This window comes from Anas platyrhynchos, chromosome 18, assembly GCF_047663525.1.
Source record: "Anas platyrhynchos isolate ZD024472 breed Pekin duck chromosome 18, IASCAAS_PekinDuck_T2T, whole genome shotgun sequence".
NCBI classification, from domain to species: Eukaryota; Metazoa; Chordata; class Aves; order Anseriformes; family Anatidae; genus Anas; species Anas platyrhynchos.
The window spans coordinates 6,679,720-6,686,360 of record NC_092604.1 but is presented as its reverse complement, the minus strand read 5'-3'; positions in this window follow the sequence as shown (position 1 = coordinate 6,686,360).

Here is a 6,641-nt window from a genome sequence, read left to right as displayed (position 1 = left end):
ACCGCACTGCTCCTCCTGGGCTCTGGTGTCTGCTGCCCAGCCCGACCTTGGAGGCTGCGCCGAAGGTCGCCCCACGCCGCCTGCCTTGTCGCCAGCCAGGAGGGGTTGTAAGCACCGGTTTCAGAGGCTGCCTTGCTTTTTGAAGATCTGAAACTGCATTTATCTTCCCGAGACATGCATTAATCTATCAACTACAGGTGAAGATAAGGGGATGAAAAGAGGCTTGGGGGGGGGAGGGAAAAATAAAATAAAATAAAATACAGGAGCCATTTTCATCAGTAAGAAGAGGTTCATGGGCTCTTTCACGCTGCCTGAGGCACCATGTCCCATCAAGCAGCTGCCTTATCACAGCTCCCCTCCGCACCAGACTCGCCCTGACAGTGTGAGGTGACAGCTCTCGAAGTGGCCGGGTCCCTCGCTGTGCCCCGAGCCCCACAGCTGATCTCTTTAATCGCCGCATCTCGGTGACAAGCTGAAAAAGCAACTCGGCTCCCAGCAAGACAAACCCGAAGCGGGTTGTTTGTTGTCTCAGTGGGCGGCTTGGACTCCGTGCCTGGGCACAATCAGGAGGGGCCAGAGCCTGGAGCTCCAGCTCCAAACTCTGTACCGAGCAGATCAGCCCCTTTGCTCCAAGCCTCGGTTTCCCCACCTGGGGAAGAACAGAGCTGACACCATCCTTCATTAAGGAAGTTGTTGATAAATGACCTTTTTAAAATTATTACTATTATTATTATTTTTATTATATCCTTCAGTTTGTTCCTCCTTTGGCCTCCCTGCTGAATTCCCTGCCCTTCATGACAAAGCCTTGTGGGTTCAGATGCTAAGAGGCTGCTAGCTAGAGAAAAAAATCCCATTGCAGGAGGGCACAAAATGATTCATTTTGGAGGAAGGTGCACAAAATAGCAGGAGGGGAAGTGGAGTCAGCCAGCCACCTAACCCAGGGGAGGGAGTCCCCTAGATTTTCGTGAAGTGGGGAGGAATAAGGGAGCTCCTTCACCATGCAGCATGCTGGGGATTTCACCAGCAGCACAGAGCCATTTTGGGGCTGCGTATTTTGGGGAACATCAGCTTCATCCTGGCAGGCTCAGGGGGGTGCCACCACCTCTGCACACCCAGCCGACATCTCCACAACTGAGCATCCCTGGGCTGCAGGGCTGCTGGTCTCTGCTGCTGCTGAAGGCTGAGGAGGAATTTGGGAAGGGAAGGGTGGGGGTAAAATGCCGCAGAACTAATAAACAGCTTTGAAGGAGATGGGGAATTGACTCAGGTCCACATTAAAGGGCAAGGAAATGAATGCTGAGATGAAGGCGCCTGCTATTTCAAATGTATCAAGCCGATAAATAAATAAAGTTAAAAGAATGACTTGCAATCACATTTGAAAGGGAAAAAAAAAAATAATAAATAAATAGAGAGAGCTGGGGGGAGAGCTGTAAAAAAAAAAAAAAAAAGCAGGCGGCACCGACAAACCCAGCCGCTCTCGAGCATCGCACTTGTCTGCCGGGGCGCTCCTGCTGGGGAGCGAAGCAGCCGCCAGCCAGTGCAGAGCTGTGGGTCCCAGGAAGATCAAGTGAACGTGTTCTTAATGCCTCAATTAAGGTTCACTCTGTTCAGCTTTAAAAAGCGATTTAGCCCTGCTAAGCTGCACCAGGTCAGAAGCAGGGATAGATGGCAAGTCTCATTTGAAAGCCAAACACACATGTTCCCATCATTAGCAGTCCCTTCCCATTAATGAGAATAATATTGTTGGCTTATAATGTTGCTTTCATTTAACAACTGGAGAAGAATGAAATGCTTTCCTCTGTGCTTGGTCTGGTGCCAGGAGCTGCCTGTAAAATCCAGATAAGCGTTCTTAGCACAAACTTCCGATAAGGGAATTACCAGGTAAACTTTAAACTTTGGCGAAGGAGGAGGCGAGGGGGAGAGGGGAAGCATTTGTTATCTCCTCACAGGTGTCAGCTTGCCAGGCTGAATCTCACCAGACCCGGCTGCCATGCTCCCTGCATCCTCATCCCCATTATCTGTCCTTCCTGGGAAATTAGCCTTTTCCACAGCATGGGCTAAGGCCTCATCTCCTTAAGGACCCTCCTTTTTCCTCTCCTTTCTATTTTCTGTCCTCCCCAGAGGCCATCATCCTATTCCTAACTTAACGCTTCTCTTAAGTGGAAATTATTTCCCTTCAAATCTTTTGGGGTACTTTCAGCTAGTTTTTAAAAATAACTTTGCTTGGATCATCCACAATTTCAACCAAAGCTAAAAATTACTGCGCTGACTCCAGATCCACCTCCTCTTGCTGATGCTGTTGAGAAGAGCAACCTGTCGTGGTCAGGAGGAGATGCCTGGGAGCTGACCTGGATGAAATGCCTGCTGTGGAAGGAGCCCCTTGCCCAGCCCTGTCCACTTTGCCTGGGATCAAGCTCATGATATACTAAAGCTGATCCACAGGAGGTAAGAAATCCTGTGAAATCAGAAACTTGGAGCATAATAAAGAAATGAGTCAGTTCCTACTAGCAGCTCAAGCTGTACATCCAGTGGACACTTGGTTTAGGAGTGATAAATTTCCTTCATCTTTGCTACCGTTTGGCCTGACAGGTTAACTTCTGGGATATTTCTTCCTGCTCTCCTCTACAACCAGATATTACTCTCATTCCACTCCTGGAGAACCTATGCCCGGGGGAGATTACATGAACAGCTTGCGATCACAGAGCAAATTAAGGTCAGAAGAAGAGCAAAGATTAGAGCATCATGTCATCTCTTTGTCAAGTGCTGAATCCTTGGAGTGGCTCCCAGCCAAGCTACTCTGGGCTTAAAAATAAACTGGGGATACAATCAGCTGGTGGGCAAGGAACTTTCTAGGATCCTCCTAGCACCGACCATATGACTTTGCCAGTGTATCCCTATTACCTTCTGACATTGCAAGAGGAGAGTGAGGCTCAGGGGCAGAGCCTGCTGCTCCTCCCTGCCTTCAGATCCCGGCACTTCCCTCCAGTAGCTGCTGCCTGAGCCAAGCAACCCAGCAAAGGAAAACTTCAGGCAGCTCAAATAGAAACACCAGGGGTTCTCAGAGGCTAAAAAGAATTTGATTAGTTTGCCCAACATTGCTGTTTCTGGATGTTTATATCCTGAGAGGGAGCACCAAAATAACACGTCAAAGGCCATTCACAACAAATTTCCTGCCAGTGCTCGAGCAGGCAAGCTGGGAATCCCAGAGCTTTGGTATGAGCAACAGCATTAAGGCACCAGTATCAGTTTTAGGACTGATTAGGACCTTGAAGTCCTTAAGGAAAGGCTGAAATCATTGTCACCCTTGGATCTAACTCCTCAAGATGTATATTCCCCTTTTTTTGGACTTCTCAGCCTTATATTGTCCCCAATCTTCTGTCCTCTGCACTGCCCGTCATTGTGTACGCTTGTCCAAGAAATTCACTATTTCTGGAACAAGAGCTGGGCAGGAATATCTTGTTAAGACATTTATTTCAGTTTGAAAAAGGCTGATTCATCTCAATTGAAATGCTTCACAGAAAGAGAGCCAGTTTGATGAATTTCTTCTGTCGGGAAAAAAAATTGAGATGAAGACAACCTGTTTTAACTTTTTATTCAAAGTGACTTTGTTTTGAAATTTAAGCTGATTACAATAAAAACATTTTTTAAAATGAAAAAGAGGTCACACATGAAACACTTTGATATCATCAAAATGAGGTATTACAGGCAGTTTTTTATTTTTTTTTGTCAGTTCACAAAAGTCTTAGAGATTTTGACTTTTCATCCAGGACAAGGAATTTTAAGCCTCCATGTTTCTTTCTGAGATGAGAAATCATTTATTGCTCATTTCTAATAGAAAAACAGAACCAGTCTTTCAGTTTCTACTTGTGCTTTGAACTGAGACTGAGAGTTAACTAGAGTGATCCGAAGTTGTTAAAAAACAAGAGAAAAGCTTTCATATTTCAGACTTCAATCTTTCTCTGCTCCCAGCGGCCAAAGAAAATGCCATTAGCCTTGGAGGTACTTTTGGTAAATAAAGGAAAGGGGAAAAGGAAAAAAAAAATAAAAGAAGACAGACAAGAGAATACTCTTTATCCTTCATTTTTCTCTCGTATATGTATTATAAACCATTTTCTCAAAGGCGTGAAAGTGTCTCGCTTCAGTCCGCAGCCTCAAGGGAGCCGGAGTTTTCAAAGCCGCGTTATGAAAGGGGCTGCTGCCTTTAAAGCCCATCTCAAACATAATTTGCTAATACGGGGCCTTTCGGAGGGGTCTGCAAACGCCGTGCTCCCTGCAGAGACCCCTTCAGCTCCTCCTCGTGCGGTTGTGAGAGTCTGGAGGATGCAGCCCGGCTCTGTGCAGGCTGGAGACCTCTGACACTATTTGCACATCAGTACCCAGAAGGAGGGGACAAATCCATGTTTATCAAATCTCCCAGGCTTTGAACTTCTTTGCTGCTTCACTGTTTGTTTGAAAATATTTGCGAGGAGGGGTTGCCCTCAGGAGGCGGATAGATGCCAGGGCCAGGACAGCTGTCCCCCACTGAAGAGATTGGGGATTTGAGGAGCTCAGGGGTGGCTTTGGCTTTTACAAAGCCAGAGCTGCTGCCTTTTTCTTAGAGTTTTGGTGTCAAGACCACGGTGAGAGGTGTGGGGGCTCTGCAGAAGCTGCTGTTATATGGGAGCTGATTTGGAAAGAGGAGATTTTGGGAAGTGTTGCCTGTAAACAAAGTCATGTGAAGAGTCCTCATTGGACTCTCTAAATTACTTGTGGGCACGTGAATCAATGCACACAGCTGAGATGAACTTTCACTTCGTATTTTGCCATCTCCCTGCCCCAGGGCCCCGTTGTGGCTCCCCCCCGAGATTTCTTTAACCCTGCCCCTTGTCCCATCAGGGCTCCCCCAATTCCAAATAGGTACCTGCTAACCCCAGAGGAAAAAAGGAAACAACACCACCAAACAAGGCACAAGGCATCAGGGTTAGACTGCTAGAAGATGCCATTATTTCGGGGTAAGCCTGTCCCAAAAGGATGGCAGTGATGATGCTGGTGTCCTTCCCCATGCAACCCGGAGGCTCGGCCATGCTGCAGCACTGCGGGACCAGGACCAGCAGGACCAGAGCTGACTATGGAAGTCAGCACCACGATGCCAACCTCTGTGCTTCTTCCCATAAAACAAACAAACAAAACAAAAAAAATCAACCTGTGCCATAAGACTGCTTGGGCACTTCTATGATTTGGCGTGCCCATGTCTCAGGTCTCTTCAGGGCTGAGCCCCTGATGGACCTCTGATGCGGGCACATATTTTAAAATCGGTTTTAAATTTCTGCCAATCATGCTACCCGATCAAATATCAGTCTGAGAAGTGCATTCCCCTTGGGGAAGTACATCCTCCATGACTGTTCTGCTGAACCATCTGCTGCCTCGTGTCTGCCTCGATAGGTAATGAAAAGCAGCTCCAGGAGGGATGGGGGCGCATTTGGGACCTAAGGCATCGTGAATCTGGGGAGTGTGTTGCTGACAAATTAACACACAAACATACACACCTTGAGGATTTCTGACAATGTTTGTGCACCGTGCCCTTGGAAAGTCATCTGTCTGCCAAAATCGGAAACTCAGTCTCCACGCTGAGGGCATGCAAAATCACACACTGGGTTGGAGACTAAGAGAAGGTGGGAAAGGGAGAAAGAGAGAAAGAGAAAGAAAGAAAGAAAATTAAACAAAACAAAACAAAACAAAAACGAAAGGAAAGGAAAGGAAAGGAAAGGAAAGGAAAGGAAAGGAAAGGAAAGGAAAGGAAAGGAAAGGAAAGGAAAGGAAAGGAAAGGAAAGGAAAGGAAAGGAAAGGAAAGGAAAGGAATTGGAGAAAAAGGTTTTCTAATAGAAATAATATGTCCGGTGAATAATTATGGAATGTGGCAAGTTTACATTAAAACAAACTTGCTTCCCAAAGTGTAAAAATAAAAATGAAAACACCAATTCTGAGCAGTTTCACCTATTCAATGTTAGTCTTTTTTTTCTCTTAAGAACAAAGTTTCTGCAGCAGGTGTCCTGGTCTCCTGCAGGTCCTGGTGGGCGAGCCACACTGGAGCTCACACCTCAATAGCAGTGATGGCTAGGATCCCTCTCCTAGAGCTGGTCACAGGCGTGTAAAGTGCCATTAGGTAGCAGCATTGCAGGGACAAGCACGTGTTCTGCTGGAAAACAACATTTGCTGCAAAGGCTGCTGCATTCCCAGCCTGGGAGAACCCCTGGGCTGTGTTTCAAGGGGAGGCCGGAGTCACCCCACTTGTGCCGTGATGCAGGGGGCACAGGGGAAGGGGCTGAGGCTCCGTGCTGCGTGGGAGAGCTCAGTAAAAGAGCACCATGAGAGAAACATAACGAGATCGTTTGAATGCTTCCAAATAAATGGCTCCCAGAGCGAGGCATCTGCTTCTGGCTCTCCCTGCTGAGTTCCTTAAAATGCTGGCGACGGTACTCGGGTTTGAAGTCACTGGGAGTTTTGCAACCGTGTTGAGTACAGCCTGAGGTTCCACCCTTTCTGAGAAGGGGCTTGAAATAGCGAGCCACTGCAGCTGCGAGGACAGCATGGGGGAGAAGGGAAACCACAGGCCGTGCTTGCTCAGTGGGGTAGGAAGTTGGTTAACACTGGGGCTGGTTTT